This window comes from Amblyraja radiata, chromosome 10 (genome assembly GCF_010909765.2).
Source record: "Amblyraja radiata isolate CabotCenter1 chromosome 10, sAmbRad1.1.pri, whole genome shotgun sequence".
Taxonomy (NCBI): Eukaryota; Metazoa; Chordata; class Chondrichthyes; order Rajiformes; family Rajidae; genus Amblyraja; species Amblyraja radiata.
In genome coordinates, this window is record NC_045965.1 from 16,916,470 (window position 1) to 16,934,104 (window position 17,635).

The window sequence follows — 17,635 nt, forward strand, 5'->3', positions numbered from 1 at the left end:
ATGGGGTTAGGAGGCAGTGATAGATCAGCCATGATTGAATGGCAGAGTAGACTCGATGGGCCACTTATGATTTTATGAAAGTACAGGATTCCATTGCGACTATTCCCCTCAATAACTGGCCTCTCATTTTGGATACTATTGGAGGGGAGAGCTTTTGAGAGGGGAGCAGCAGCAGCCATGTATGTGGTATAATGACTGATTCTGAAGCACAGCAGGGATGCGTAAATCAGGGAGAGCTTTAGTTAAAGGGAACTCGGCAGCTAGAGTGACAGACGAGAGAATCTGGGGCCACAAACGTGATGCCAGGGTGGTGTGTTCCTCCCCTGGTGCCAGCGTCATGGATGATCGCATGATCAGTTCATAGAAGCAGAAGTAGGCCATTCGGCCCATCGAGTCTCCACCACCATCTTTCCCTCTCAACCTAATTTTCCTGCCATCTCTCCATATCCTTTGACACCCTTAATAACCAATAATCTGTCAATCTCTGCTTTAGAAATACCCAATGTCGGACTCCACAGCCGTGTGCGGTAATGAATTCTACAGATTCACCACCCTCTGACTAAAGAAATTCCTCCTCATCTCCTTTTTAAAGGAACGTTGTTTCATTCTGACGCTGTGCCCTCTGGTCATAGACTCTCCCACTAGTGGAAACATCCTCTCCACATCCACTCAATGCAGGCCTTTCACTAGTTGGTAAGTTTCAATAAGGTACCCCCTCATCCTTCTAAACCCCGGTGAGTACAGGCCCAGTGATGTCAAATGCTCATCATACATTAACCCAACCATCCCTGAGATCATTCTCGTAAACCTCCTCTGGACCCTCACCAACGCCAGCACATCCCTCCACAGATATGGGGCCCACAACTGCTCACAATATTCCAAATGTGGTCTGACCAGTGACTTATAAAGCCTCAGTATTACATCCCTGTTTTTATATTCTAGTCCTCTCAAAATAAATACTAAAATTGCATTTGTCTTTCTTACTACTGATTCAACTTGCAAATTAACCTTTTTAGGAATGCTGCACCAGCACTCCCAAATTTCTTTGCACCTCTGAGTTCTGAATCCTCTCCCCATTTAGAAAATAGGCCTTTAATCCTACTGCCAAAGTGCATGACTGCACACTTTGCTGTGGTATATTCCATCAGCCATTTCGTTGAGTTCATTATTAAAATCAGAGCATCTATTGATAACAAGGAGTCAACCAATCCACTAAAAGTAAGCTAGGGCACATGAGTGGCACAATGCAAGTTTCTTGTTGTACAGCAAAAGGAACCAATCTACTCAGTAGAGGTCAGAGGAAAAAGAGGGGATGGGCAGAAAGTACAGGATGCCACTCCAACCATTCCCCTCATGAATGCTGGAGACTGCAGATGCTGGGATCTGAAACAAAACCAAGCTGTTGGAGGAACGTAATGTGTCAGACAGCATCTGTGGAGGCAAAGGGATAGTCAGCAGACATAGAATTCTCAGCAGCTTTTCATGAAAAGTGCAGCATGGAAACAGATCCTTCGACTCATCGATCACCCATTCACACTAATTCAATGTCATCTTACTTTCCCATCTACTCCTTACACACAAGGACAATTTACAGCAGCCAATTAACCTACAAACCTGCACGTCTTTGGCATGTGGGAGGAAGCTGGAGTATCCTCCATGGCGCCCAAGGATGGGATTAAACCCGGTTATCTGGTGTTGCGTGGTGGCCGCTCTAACAACTGCATCATTGGGCCACCATGTTTACAATAAGAGCAAGATACTGTAAGTAATTCAGAAAAAGGATTATTTGGAAGATTGCCTCATATAAATTGTTGCTTAACAATATTCTCTCTTATAACACGAGCTTTGATCGATTAACAATTGCCCAATCACCTCCAATCTGCGGGGACCAGCATAGTGACTGCATGCAGCTTATAAAGTTTCCAAGTTCGGCTATTTGACATGTTCATTCAACTAACCGGAATTTCGGAAAAAAAAAACTTCAGCCAATCTACTGGGATTGGACACTGTCCAAGTGCCTTTGGAGACCAGGTCATAGTCGCCTGAAGTTGCTCTTGTTTTCTGTCCAGAAAACAGAGATAATCAAGATCACATTTCTGCTTCTTTTGCTTCTTCAATGTTTGTTTTATTTCGTTGCCTGCCTCTTTATTTCCCCTTTTGTCTAGGACACCATGTCATGGCAATTATATCATCTCCTGTTCACCACAGTACTTTAAAAGGTCATTCCATTTTGCTTCCTGTGCGTGGTCGTTGTCGATTTTATTTCCATTCCTTCCCCCAATCCCCTTCTTCGGTTCCGCTTCTCTTGCTGTTCATCTGTAAAACCATCTCTTTCTGAGGAAAATGTTGACTTGTATTCCCTTGGCACATAGTGCCTGACCTGCTGAATGAGTGCAGCCTGTGTGGTTATTTTGTTTTAGAAAGTAGTTTGAGTTCACTGGCTCGGACTGTCTGTAAATTGTTCTTTAAAATATCAACTCTGACTGGCATGGATTAGGAAATCTTTACTCAGCTGTGTGGCTTTGTGGGAATTCGGTAAACTCCCCCTCAGCAGTATCAGGCAGGAAGATCTTTCATTCTCACCATTCTGTCTCAAGCATCTTTCCCAAGGGCTCTGCTGTCTCCATTCTATAACTATTCTTACAACGGAGTAGGAGGGGGAAGATATGAGGGAGCGTTCTGGATAAGGGAGCATCAAGGAGTAGACCGGAGGTCACAATCAAAGCTGCTTCTCGAGGAAGTAGTGACTCAGTTAGCAGCATAAAATATGCTCTGCATCTCTTTACAAATCGTTAGCAAAATACCACCTTGAGGATGAAAACAAGTTTCTCATTGATTTCATATTCCCCAACAGGGTTGCAGTTAACAACCTGATAGAGCTATGATGAAGATTTTTGCAAATTTATAGGGTCATTCATGTCCCCTCTCAGGTGATCCCAGTACATTTGAGAGACAATTACGTATTTTTAATTGTGGCGATATGGGAATCATATAAAAATATAAATTCAAATTAACATGCGAGTAGCAAATCCCGAATGGCTCTTTCATTTCCTCTTCCTCCTCTGTTGGCTGCAAAATGAGAATGAGATTAGAATATTGCGACGCTGAAATATCTGCTCAGATTTGAAGCTTTGTGTGAGTTTGAGCTGAAACATTTAAAAATAAACTCACTGGTTATGTGTTTGTACCCATGTGGTACAGTCCCAATCAGAAGGTGAATAAAGGTCTCGACCCGAAACTTCACCCATTCCTTCTCTCCAGAGATGCTGCCTGTCTCGCTGAGTTACTCCAGCTTTTTGTGTCTATCTTCAGAAGGTGAACCTTGGAACCTTGTACTTTGTACTTTCCCAGGCGTAAATGTTGTCCCTCATAGTGTTGTTGGTTTTAAAAAATGCTGGCGATAGAAGTAGTTTGCAAGAGAAAGGTCAGGTTGACGATTTGGGTGGGTGCTTTCATCACAAAGATCCAGCCATATTGCCAAAGCATTTGTAGATCTTTTGGGATTAACGCTGTGGAATTTATTCCTGGCTCCTGGAGTTATTTTAAAACTTGCTCCAGGCTATAAAGCTGATATACTAAGATAACATTTTAGATAATCTAACTTTGCAATCTACACCAAGATGGCTAGAATCTATGGAGAGCAGTCTGAAGCTAAATTCCAAATTCTACCATCCAGCCACTACACGTGGAACACCACAGTCCCATTGCCAGCGATTCCTCCTTCTTCTTCTTAGGGAGTCCCTATCCCTCAAACCACCCTGGGCTCACATGACCTTAAGAGTCCCAGCTCCTTCTGCTCCTTATTTTTTCTATTTTCTTCATCATTGAAAAGGAAGCACGTACTCAAGAGTATGAAGCCGTGGATAGGCACAAAAAGCTGGAGTAACTCAGCAGGTCATGCAGCATCGCCACAGAAAAGGAATAGGTGACGTTTCGGGTCGAGACCCTGAAGTAAGGTCTCAACCTGAAACGTCGCCTACTCCTTTTCTCCTGAGATGCTGCCTGATCCGTTGAGTTACTCCAGCTTTTAGTGTCTATCTTCAGTGTAAACTAGCATCTGCAGTTCCTACCTACACAAGCATGAAGCCATGGTTATTAGAGCGCTTCATAAAAAGCAGTAGCGAAATATTCCAGATTATGTTTAGGGCCAGCTTTCAACCATCTCTCCTTCGGCGCCACCAATGTATAAAGGGGTGTAGCTTCCTGAAGTCAACCACAGTCTCCTTTGTCTCGCTGACATTGAAGGACAGGTTGTTGTCTTGGCACCAGCTTACAAGGTTCTCTGTTCTGTACTCCATCTCGCCATTATTTGACATCCGGCCCACCACTTTGGTGTCGCCAGCGAACTTGCCAATCACTGTCATGGTGCTGCAAACAAGATTCCTCTCAAGTCCAAAACCTTCTTGTGGGGTAGGTGATCTGGCATTGGTCCCATCACACAGCTTTGTTTTAGTGCAACAAGAAGCGGAAAATCTGATTTCTAGGAAAATGTGTCTCACTGGTGTCGGCTGAGAGCTAAATATTGTCATGTAAACTGGGGAGCTCTCTCCTGCTCTTTGTTGAGTCAAAGGGCAGCAAGGTAGAGCCAAAAAGACAAGGGTAAATAAAAAGTTGACCTCAAAGGATTCCACGGCTTTGAGATTTTGGGGATGTGTTAAAGTGAGAATCTACACAAGGAGAAATGGTAGAAATTAATTTTAAGTTTATTACTCTGCAAAACTCACACCCTGGAAGGTTTTGATGACTTCTCTTCACTGCTCTAGAAGGGAATGAGAAGGGATGCAACAGTACACACCCACACGCACAGCTGGTTTAGGCAATGATACACAACATGGATCATCATTAATGAACAGCGGAACTTGCTGAGAATCCCTGTAGGCATTTAAGAAATAAATTACCGGAGACATGTTTACTTTTAATTTTCTTATAAATGTAAAAATTTACCCATTCCCAGGGTTCAGCAAATTTGGCACAAACCGGGAGTGATGGAGACTGAACAGATTCCTCTTCTGTATGAGAGTAGGAGGAACAGGAGCAGTTGCTGTGATGGCTGCTCAAGCCTGCTGCTTGATGGTTTAAATGGGTTGAGGTCACCGTCTGATGAAATTTGGGACCACATCAAAGAGACATCTCTTCAGCAGCCATCGATCTGCTGCTCCAATCTACTGCTCCCGAGCTGGTTCCACTTGCAGAACCGCGTTGCATAGTCCTCTTCACTGTGCCAGGAATAAGATGTTCCCGTCCTCATCACAATTTGATCACATGGGAATTCCTGTTGTGGCTGGGACATGTCCAACATTCCTTGTGCAAAGAAGGAATTGGAGGCCACTGAAGGTTCTCTCTGTGAATTAAAAAGGCTAAATAAAAGATAGATTCAATAGAGTGGCTAAGTTGTTTGACTAAAACATCCTTTCCAAGGATATATATTGTCAACACTTGGTTGGATGTGGTGTGGGACTTTTGACTCTCAGTAAACTGTCACGTTTCAAAGTAAATTTGCCCTGAAAACAAATTAACCTTATAAATATATTTAAAGACTAGAGGAAATACGAACTGCAGCATCTTCTCCCAAAATATAGAGCAAGATTTCATCAGAATGAGATTGTAATAACACCAATCCCAGATATACACAACAGATTAGTTGTCTGAAGAAGGGTCTCGACCCGAAACGTCACTTATTCCTTCTCTCCAGAGATACTGCCTGACCTGCTGAGTTACTCCACCTTTTTGCTCTCTTTAATCTGGAAGACAAGTAGCACATTCAGTAATGGAGACAGTCGCACTGGTGGAAGATTGTGCTGTCCGCTCTAACGTTGCCTGATTGAAGACAATCTGCAATTAAGGAGCTGGGTCCTCATCACTGAGGTGAAACGGGAAACGCACAAGGTGATTCATATTACATCATAAATGAGCTCGTAACGAGGCCTATCTAATTTATGGTCGTTACTCGAGTCCACAGATTATATTACTGTCTTGAGTATTCGCCAGCTTGTAGTTATTTTTATGTAATATATTATGCATTTAATATTGATCGTTTTATGGTGATAGGATAGGATTACATGTTGCGTATTGTGCTGGCTCTGCTTGGTCACAAGGACACAGTCAGTTCGTTCAAAGTTATTCTACCTCAAAATCTTGCAACTCATACAAGTAACTGCTAGCGATAATATTGGGAGACCAGGGCAGCAAGGTTTATGTAATAATAATTTGTGGGAAATGATATGACTAGAATGCATCATGTTTCGATCATTCAGTATCAGCCAGTGGTGGCCCGCTAGGAGAACACCATCTCTGAGCCCGAAGGCCTCTGGTTTCAAATCTTACTCCAATGCACAACTATCTCAGCTGACACTCCAGTGCATTCCAAAGCTCCATCTTTAAGATGTCTCAGATTGGAGCAAAACATCCCAAAGCCTTGAAGCTTTGAAGATAGGGCTTGATTTATCCAGAGTGCCATGACCAACGTTTATCCCTCAACCAACACACGCAACTAACTGGCCTTTATCACCGTGCTGTTTATGAAAGCTGACAAGAGATAGGCTGTTGCATTTCCTGCATACAACAGTGATTTCACGTCAGAAGTACTTCATCAGCTGAAAGATGCTTAAGATGTCCTGAATTTGTGGAAAGAGCTATACAAATAGAGGTCTATCTCTTGTGTTTAAGAATGAACTGCAGATGCTGGAAAATCGAAGGTACACAAAAATGCTGGAGAAACTCAGCGGGTGCAGCAGCATCTATGGAGCGCTTGCATTTTTGTGTACCTGAGGTCTATCTCTTCTCCATCTGAGGTTAGGTATTGTGCTAAACTCTCTTAACATTGTTTTTGATTTATTTTGAATGAGTGTGGTTCCACTCACACATCAAGGTCATATTCAGACTGGTATAAACAATTGAGTTCACACACAAACCAGAATAGCTAAAATCAAAGTTACAGGTAGACAAAAAGCTGGAGAAACTCAGCGGGTCTACCTTCGATTTTTCCAGCATCTGCAGTTCTTTATTAAAAAAAAAATCAAAGTTATAATATCTCACTGGCAAACAGTGGTTTCCTCGAAGCAGAATGAAGCCATTTGAATATGATGTGGCAAAACATAAAGAAGCTAATTCAGATATTGAAGCTAATTTCTATTATAGTGAAACATTTTCTATTTAAGCAGCAACCTCGCTTAACCATCTTCAGAGTTAAATGGTTGTACAGATCCACCAATAATTTTCCAGCAGCTGGTGGTCCGGCACCTCCTTTAACCCGGACTAAATTGCAAGGGCCCAATTGAAACCGCCCTCAGAAGTCCACGTGAAAATGTGGCACTTCAGCCGGGTGAGGAGGCCGATCTCAATCTCTTCGCGACTTCTGCAGCCGATCAGTTGGTCGAATTTGCCCCCTGCAGCCGGGACTCTGGAACTCCAGCCCCACCGGAACCAGCAGATCCATTCCCGTAGCCGACTTCTGAGGCTGACTTCCACCTGTTGTTCTGGCAAAGCGGATAAATCCAATAAGGTTCTGGTACCAAGGGTCCCGGAAAAATCAGCGGTAGACCTTTACATATATTTTACAATTCATTCCTTCTAATCTCATCAATTTGCTTAAATTTGGCTTTGGCTTAAATTTTCCTTCATCAAAATGGCTTCTGATGCTTGCTAGTTACACGATTCCTGCTGCAATTAACTAACTGCAGCCCAGTAGCTGGTAATGATTCATAAGGTCATAAGGGATAGGAGTAGAATTAGGCCATTCAGCCTATGGTCTACTCTGCCATTCAATCATGGCTGATCGATCTCTCCCTCCTAACCCCATTCTCCTGCCTTCTCCCCATAACCTCTGATACCTGCATTAATCAAGACTCTATCTATCTCTGCCTTAAATATATACACTGACTTGGCCTCCACAGCCACCTGTGGCAAAGAGTTCCCCAGATTCACCACACCCAGATTTCCAGATCTTTGGAGTTAGTTGGCACTGAGTTGGTCGTGTGCCCACACATCACTATAAACGTTCAAAATCAGAACTAAAATATTGATAGTGGTTAAATGACTGATGCAGGATGATGAGCTATGACTCCCCTCACATCTTTCATAATCACCCTAATTGGGCAGAAAAATGCAACTATTACAGCTCAGGTAAAAATGGTAATGTGACGTCTGCCGTTGCCTTAGTAAGGTCAGCATGGAATCTGAACAAAATACCTGGTTATAGGTCTCCACATGTCCCAATGCCATGACATGCTCTCACTCATTTCCGTTCTGCGTACATTTTAAAGGAGAAACAGTTATTTAAATATGTTAGTCATTGTTTGCATTTCCAAACACCAGTGGCCAATATGACAACTGATTGATCAGGCTGCACACTGATGTGAGCGCTATTCGTCAGCGTCTGGTTGATAGATTTTGAGACAGACCAACAGTAAATGACACCGCATCATTTCCAGGAGATATAAATCCTATTCACTCCTGAATAGGCTTGTGTGCCTTATATTCTCCATGTCAATTATACTCTGGGCCTAAATAACACTGTGTAATAATATTAAAACAAGCCACTTTAAACTTAAGAGATACAGCGCAGAAACAGGCCTTTCGGCCCACCGAGTCCACGCCGACCAGCAATCACCCCTTACACTAGCACCATCCTACATAATAGGGACAATTTACAAATTTACCAAAGCCAATTAACCTACAAACCTGTACACCTTAGCTTGACATCGACTAGGTGGTAGGTTGTTGTAGCTTGTTGTAGACATTGTCGTAGGTGGAGTCCAGTCGCCGATTTTTCGGCGACCTGCTACGACTATGACAGTCGCTGGCAGTCGCCTAAAAAATCGCCTAAGTGGGACAGGCCCTTAAACAAAAAAGTGTCAGCGATGTGACCTCCTCAATGCCACTGTGAATGCTAAACCAAGATCTTATGTATATCTCCAGCCCAGAGCTGATGCACAACAACCCATACTAGTGGGGGACTTAATAGCGACCGGAAATGCCATTCCTTTTCCTGATGTGTGGCACTAGTTGTGGTTGGAGCAGACATTGAGAAGGTCCTTTCTGAATCACAGATAATTCAAATATTGTTGCCTCTAGGTTGTAGGCAGGAGCGAAGCTTCCTAATCACAATCGGTAATAAAGAAAGCAAACTCAATGATAGCATTTATTTCAAGATTGCTTGCATCCAAAAACAGGGATGTAAGGCTGAGGCTCTTTCAGGTGCTGGTGAGGCCACATTTGGAATTTTGTGAACAATTTTGGGCACCATATCTGAGGAAGGATGTGCTGGCTCTGGAGAGGGTCCAGAGGAGGTTTACAAGAATGATCCCGGGATTGAGTAGGTTAACCTATGATGCATTCTTCGGCACTGGGTGAAAGGCTTGCATAGAGTGAATGTGGAGAGGATGTTTCCACTGGTGGGAGAGTCTAAGACTAGAGGTCGTAGCCTCAGAATTAAAAAACGTTCTTCTAAGAAGTTAGATGATGTGAAATTTCTATAGTCAGAGGGTGGTGAATCTGTGAAATTCTTTGCCACAAAGGCTATGGAGGCCAAGTTAGTGGATATTTTTAAGGCAGAGATAGATAGATATTTGATTAGTACAGGTGTCAGAGGTTATGGGGGAAGGCAGGAGAATGTAGTTAGGAGCGATAGATCAGTCATGATTGAATGGCGTAGTAGACTTGATGGGCCAAATGACATAATTCTACTCCTATCATTTATGACAATGAGATGGAACATGGCCACCTCATACTCTCTTCATTCTCTTTCTTTTAGTGGCTCCACCCAGCACCAAGAGGTGTGTCCACAATTGCACTCATGCCTGACAGCATCAGGCTTGCGTAGAAGGCTTCAAGTCGAGACAAACCTCTTCAGCATCTGGCACCAAACTTGCTACACCAACACATTACAGCATCATGAAAATAGCCAGAGGGAATCAGTCAGCATCTAACATGTCGATGATGTCTTTGAGTAATGCTGTTTGTGTCCTTCCTGTTGCCGTGTGTGTGTGTGTGTGTCCATGAGAGTAAAGAAGAGAATTTCTTGGAGTGCTATGCTCCAAAACTGAAATGTGTGTCAAATTAATGGTCACCTTGATACCCTCTACTTAAGGAGTGTGTGTTGAGAATCAATTTGTGCTAATTTGTCATCTGTCTGCATTAAAATGCATACTGCATCTTAATTTTTCAGCCATGGTTTGTTGGGGAATTTTGGTTCACACTAACATTTTTTGTGTAGGAAGGAACTGCAGATGTTGGTTTACCCCAAAGGTAGACATAAAATGCTGAAGTAACTCAGCGGGACAGGCAGCATCTCTGGATAGAAGGAATGCGTGATTATTCGGGTCGAGACCTTTCTTCAGACTGAATGTCAGGGTAGAGGGAGACACAGAGATATGGAAGTGTAAGGTGTGAAAACTAGACATCAAAGGGGATGTAGGTCAGGGAAAATGTAGAATAAATCAGTTAGCTAGGGTAAGGTAACACTGAAGTATACAGAGATAACATTTAACCAGGTGGACAGTCAGACTGGTTGGAGAACTAGGATGAGGAAGGGATGGAAAGAGAGGGAAAGCAAGGGTTACATGAAAATTAGAGGTCAATATTTATACCGCTGGGTTGTGAGCTGCACAAGCAAATATGAGGTGTTGTTCCCCCAATTTGCATTGGGCCTCACTCCGACAGTGGAGGAGGCCCTGGACAGAAAGCTCAGTGTATGGGAGGGGGAGTTAAAGTGTTTAGCAACCGGGAGATCAGGTGAGCCTAGGCGGACTGAGCGGAGGTGTTCAGCGAAATGATCGCCGAGCCTGCGCTTGGTCTCACCGTTATATAGGTGTCCACACCAGGAACAGCGGATACAGTAGATGAGGTTGGAACATTTTGAGTGCAGACTTGTAAAATACGATGACGTCTGTTCTCTTCACAACGTTGCAGCTTCATCGGTTCCACACAAGGCCAACATTTCAAAACTGGGGTCTATAGGTCTGTAGGTCATAAGTGATAGGAGTAGACTTAGGCCATTCGGCCCATCAAGTCTATGGCATTCAATCATGGCTGATCTATCTCTCCCTCCTAACCCTATTCTCCTGCCTTCTCCCCGTAACCTCTGACACCCGTCACCTACAAAGACATGTATTGTCTTTCCATAGACTGAAATATTTTAAAAGATTTAAATAGAATGGGGAAATTAACTTTGCTTGGCTTGCCATTGTGAGAACAGCATTAGTATATTTGCAGAGTGGTAGATCAGGTATCATCACACTGTGACCCTGGTATTTCTATGTATTCACTCCCATCTTACAGCTCATCCCTGTAATTGCAAGTGATAGCAGAACAGGCTGCTATATCCGAATGCAGAAGCAAGATGATCTAGCGATGGTGTTCTTTACATGACAAATAAGTCATGTACTTGGGTTACAGAGCTAGTGATCAGATGTTTGTATACAGGATTTGAGCATGATGGAGAACTGTGTCAGGTTTTAAATGTTGTTCGTGGCAATGAAATTTCATTCGGTTATCTTGATCCACCAAAAATCAGGATTGCTTAAGGAAACCAATTCACAAAGCAAATCGGCATTTGTTAACTTCTACTAATTCATCTGTATTCCTTTCAATGCTGACAAACTACACCGATGCCAAATCAGCAGCCTACCGTACACTGAAAACGGCTTGATTGTAATCATGTATTGTCTTTCCGCTGACTAGATAGAACGTAACAAAGGCTTTTCTCTATACCTCGGTACACGTGACAATAAACTAAACTGTCACTTCTAAGGGTTTCGGCCCGAAACGTTGCCTATTTCCTTCGCTCCATAGATGCTGCTGCACCCGCTGAGTTTCTCCAGCTTTTTTGTGTACCTTGGATTTTCCAGCATCTGCAGTTCCTTCTTAAAAACTAAACTGTCACTGTTGGCGTGAATTATAACGAACAAAAAACTCTGAATTGACTGAATTTGTCATAAACCAGCATCTGCAGGTCCTTCCCACCTACACAGTGGATTTACTAGCAATTGCTTTGTCTCCTTATCCACTTCCAGTTTGGCCTGAGATTCAGCAGCTCATGGACAGGTCATAAGATGGCAGGAAATGCCCAGAGTAGATGAGGAGTCTGAAGTCAAACTTCAATTCTATCATGTGAGTCTGAAGAAGGGTTTCGGCCCGAAACGTCGCCTATTTCCTTCGCTCCATAGATGCTGCTGCACCCGCTGAGTTTCCCCAGCAATTTTGTGTACCTTCAATTCTATCATGTTGGTCAGACAGGGTACATCCACAACTGCCTTAACTTTATCAGTCTGAAGAAGGGTTTTGACCCTAAATGTCACCCATTCCTTCTCTCCAGAGATGCTGCATGTCCCGCTGAGTTACTCCAACATTTTGTGGCCATTTTCGGTTTAAACCAGCATCTGCTGTTCCTTCCTACACTTAACTTTATCAGCGACTGGGTGGGGTCCTTCAGTATCCATCTTATAGCCAAGAGGGACAACTTCTGAGAAAACAAAGACACATTGTAGGAATCACCGAGATGAAACATAGCCAGATACCCTTATATTTGATAATTTGTTTGTTCAGCCCATTGTTATGTGTTTCCACACTGATAACATCACTGCCCCAGGTGGCTCTTTGCTTTCTCAAGTGCTGTACAACCTCTGCCCAGCTTGTTAAAGGGGCTGTCCCACTTGGGCGACCTAATTGGCGAGTTTAGAAGAGTTTGAAAGGATGACATGTTGAAGACCTCCTTCGACCTCCTTCGACTATGTTGAAGACTAGCTTCGACTAGCTACGACTAACTTCGGGAAAATTGGACACCGAATAGTGGAAAGTGAAGACGACCTACTTCGATCTCCTTTGACCTCCCTTCGACTATGATGAAGACTATTTACGACCTCCCTAGACTACCTTTGACTACCTTCGATTACCTACGACTAACATGCCGACCTACTACGACCTACTACGACTAAACCTACGAGTAAAAAAAAAGAAGATTTTTTCCACGGCAACCTTTTTTTACTCGCGGGTATTTTTTAACATATTGGAATAAATCGCCGTGACCTAACTGAGGTCTCAAGTAGGCGGAGACCACTCTTGAGCATGAAGGAGAGTTACGAAGACTTCCTACAACCTCGTGTCGACCATGCTGCGAGTATGAGCTCGTGGATTAGGTCGCCCAATAAGGACAGGCCCTTAAATCTCTAACTCTCTAATCAATAACCTGCCTGAAATTCAGTTCCTTCTCAAGGTCTGCGATAGTTTCACCTGGATGCTGATCCTGCCTGTTAAAGTTGCATTGTTGAACCATTGGACCAGGGGCAGAGAGGGTTACCATGTTGTTCAACTCCTATAACCATTCTTCAAACGTTTTGTTTCCTGGTTTGGCTGGCTCCAACAAGGTTTTTTCAATGTAAGTCTACAATAGGGATTGAAATGGGTGACTTTCTTTCTGAAAGTTCATTTGCAATGAAAATACGTTCTATCCTTCCACATATGGAATCCACGATTCAATCGAGTCACGAAAAGAATCGAAAGTATCAATTGTGGTCATCCAGGCTTAACTGTGATATAATGGTTGATGCAAGCTCAGAAACTTAAATGAATGTAATTCTTTCATTAAACCATGCTGCTTCATGGCTCAAGGGAGAGACCATGAAAATCTCTTGAAGGCCACTAATTTCCTACTCCTGAAACTATCCTGGCTGGTACTCATTCATTATCATCGATTATTATTATAAGCTTATCATTCAAAAAGAGTTCAAACAATGAACAACAGCAACATAATTCAGTAATTTAAACCATGTGGGGCTCCCTTTAAGAAGCTATTTTTATTTGTGCACTGATCCGAGAGAGAACATTGATAATAAGATCACAACCCCAGTTTATTCCAGGGATTTAAAGACTGCTTTAGTGCAAACTCCATTTTTGTAACTTTTTTACTTTCTGTTAAAATATATGTTATTTCGTTCCCCTATTTGTTTATACTTTCAGAGGAAATAATTCCATTGCTTGTTACCTACAATAAAAAGGCAGGAGCAATGTTAAAATTGAGGAAGGACTCCCACTAACCTGACATCCTAGAAAATATGTGTAGGAATGAACTGCAGATGCATTCTACATTTCCTAATCATCGGCTTCTTTGAACTGTCACTTTCACGCCTTACCCCTCCATATCTCTAGACACCCTCTCCCGTGACTCTGTCTGAAGAAGGGTCAGGATCCAAAACGTCACCCATTCCTTCTTTCCAGAGATGCTGCCTGTCCTGCTGAGTTACTCCACCATTTTATATCTATCTTCAGCCTAGAAACAATAATGTGTAGCTTTGCTGTCCTATAGTCATACATCTCTACACCTACATACTGTACTTCAGCAGCATCACACAGGACACTGCACCAGCTCTCATATGTACACAAATGATACACAGCCTTACCTCATGCTTGCTTCCCTCGATCACCACTGTCTCTACATTGTCAGTCTGCTTATCCCACATCCGGAACTCAATGTGCAGAGGATTCCTCCAGGCAAGTACAGAAAAGGGCAAAGGCACCGTTCTCAGTTCCCACAATAAACTCCATTCCATAGCCGTCATAAGCAACCCTATTCCAGGTAAAGGTAGACAAAAATGCTGAAAAAACTCAGTGGGCGAGGCAGCATCTATGGAGCGAAGGAAATAGGTGACGTTTCGGGTCGAGACCCTTGAATAAGACCCTCAAGAAGAGTCGCGACCCGAAACGTCGCCTATTTCCTTTGCTCCATAGATGCTGCCTCACCCACTGAGTTTCTCCAGCATTTTTGTCTACCTTCGATTCTCCAACATCTGCAGTTCCTTCTTAAACTTATCCAGGCAAATGTGAGAAACTCTATTGGCCCCAAGGTGAGCTTTGGATCCCGTGCATGTATTGTTACCAATCTGTGACTCCATTTTGCTTTTAAAACCCTCATCCATGCCTTTATTGAAGAAGTGGAGGACAAATCTACTATGAGTAGCTCCAAGAACTTACGCCACTAAGCAGGGCTCTCAATTGTGCACCACAGGCAGTTAGGATTTCTGGTGAATGCGTGTATATGGGATTAATGTAGAGAACCACACCGTGCAGCACGAACATGGTTGGCTGAAGAGTCTGTTTCTGTGTTGTATGACTCGATGAAAGGTAACCCTTCCTTATTGATCAACAAACTAGTTCCTCAAGTAGAACCTTCAGAGATCAGCAACTGCTTCCCAGGAAGTCAGACATCATATGGAACGTGAGGGATTACTTTATTTCCTGTGTGGAACTCGTACCATATTTGATGAGGTGAGAAGTCTTGTGAAAGACAGCATTTGACACCTCTTTAATACAACTGCTTACAACTCATTGGCCCTGCATGCCTAAATGGAAAGAGCGGAGACAAAGAAAGCAAGGATGTTTGAAAAGGCCCTGTGTGGGGAAGACCATGATTGAGGTTAGACACAACATGCTGGAGTAACTGGCATTGTCACCTGAGAGAAGGAATGGATGACGTTTCGGGTCTTAGAGTGATAGAGTGTGTAAGAAGGCCCTTTGGCCCAACTTGCCCATACCAGCCAACATGTCCCAGTTACACTAGTCTCACCTGCCTGCGTTTGATCCATATCCCTCAAAACCTGTCCTCTCCATGTACCTGTCTAACTGTTTCTAAAACGTTGGGATAGTCCCAGCCTCTACTACCTCCTCTGGCAGCTGGTTCCATACACCCACCACTTGTCGAGTGTCGAGACCCTGCATCAGACACTGAAGTTGAGGTTCTTGTGCACAGATGCATCAAGCACATTTGTTCTCTGTATTCTCTCCGAGGATGAAGGAGGACTAGCCTGAATAGTTTCAAGATGAGGGTGATGAGATGAAGGTAACCTCTGGCCATGGGGCCTCACTAGTGCAGCACAATATTCCATGGTGGCAATGCTCTTGGATACCCAGACCACTGCAATATTGTCAGCAATCATACATCTGGTAAATAATGACCTTCCAGCATGGTCTACATCGGTCAGGCCACAGAGTATAAAAACCGGGAAGTCATGTACAGCTGTATAAAATTCCAGTGAGGCCACTTTGGGAACACTGTGTGCCCCTTCTGGTTATCCCATCACGGCAAAGCTGTGGAAGGTTGGAAAGTGCAAAAAAGTTCACCAGAATGTTGCCTGGTTTAGTGGGTATTTAGATATAAACAGAGGTTGAAAGTCGAGGGGATATCTGAAGAAGCTTATAAAGTTAGAGGAGTCTTTTACTCAGGATGGAAATGTCAACTACGAAAAGGCACAGCTTTAAGATGACAGAGATAGAGTTTGAAGGATATTTACAAGGCAAGTTGTTTTACGCAGAGAGTAGCAAGCACCTGGAACTCACTACGGGGGGTTGGGGGGTGGAGTTATATACAACAGTAACATTTAATAGGAATTTAGACAGGGAATGGAGGAATATGGATAGGCAGATGGGATTGGTTTAATTTGGCATCGTGGTTGGTACAGACATTGTGGGCTGAAGGGCAGGAATCTGTGTTGTACTATTTTATTTTTGATGGGGTTCTGGGAGACAAGATTGGCAGGAGAGGGCAGCGTAACAAGAAGATAAACAGATAAAGAAATATAAATATAAAAACCACAAGAATGATTCCCTAGTTGTTACAGAAAACTCCACAGTTACACCAACTTCATTTTTTGGCTCCCAGGCTGAGTAATTAGACAATAGTATTTTATATTAATTCAAGGTCACCCTCCGTAATTATTTTCCAGACTAACGTAGTGTTAGAGGATTAGTAGCGTATATCCATAAAGTGGGGTTGTAATTATGGCATCAGCGGTGTGAAGGATATTAAATGACTAAGGCAACCCTCATACCAAAATAGTCTGGTAAACTACAAACCATTACAGCTCATGGTGAACATCACTTGTTCTCTTATTTACTAGATTTTATACAATTAAATACAGTTTTAATCGTCATTCTGTGGCTATTTCTCATCAAGGCGAGTGAGTGAATTTTATCCATCTACCTGAAATACAGACCAATGAAGAATATTATATTTAATATAATGAGACGAGGATTGTTTTAGTCAGTGTGTTGTGAATCTGCCACAGATTGGCCACAGCCAATGTGGAATTCATTGCCACAGGTGGCTGTGGATATTTTTTTTAGATGGAGATTGACACATTCTTGATTAGTAAGGGCATCAGGGGTTATGGGCAGAAAACAGGAGAATGGGTTTGAGAGGGATATATAGATCAGCCATGATTGAACGGTGGGGTAGACCTGATGGGCCGAATGGCCTACTTCTGCTTCCAGAACTTATGCTCACATGCATTCAGCAGCAGCAAGTAAACATTTAAAAAACATTGGTATCAACCACACAGATAAGTTTAGTCTGGTATTATAGGACCACACCACAACTATCAGTGGAAAATGCTGCACTCAGGAAGTCTGGCAGCATCTATTTAAAAAGAAACAAAGGTAATGCTTCAAAGGTACACAAAATTGCTGGGGAAACTCAGCGGGTGCAGCAGCATCTATGGAGCGAAGGAAATAGGCGACGTTTCGGGCCGAAACCCTTCTTCAAACCCTTTTGAACACAAGGTAATGCTTCACGTTGCAGGCCCTTCATCTGATCTGGGACAGGAAGAGATGCAAAGGATGGTTTGATATTGCAGTGAGGATGTGTGGG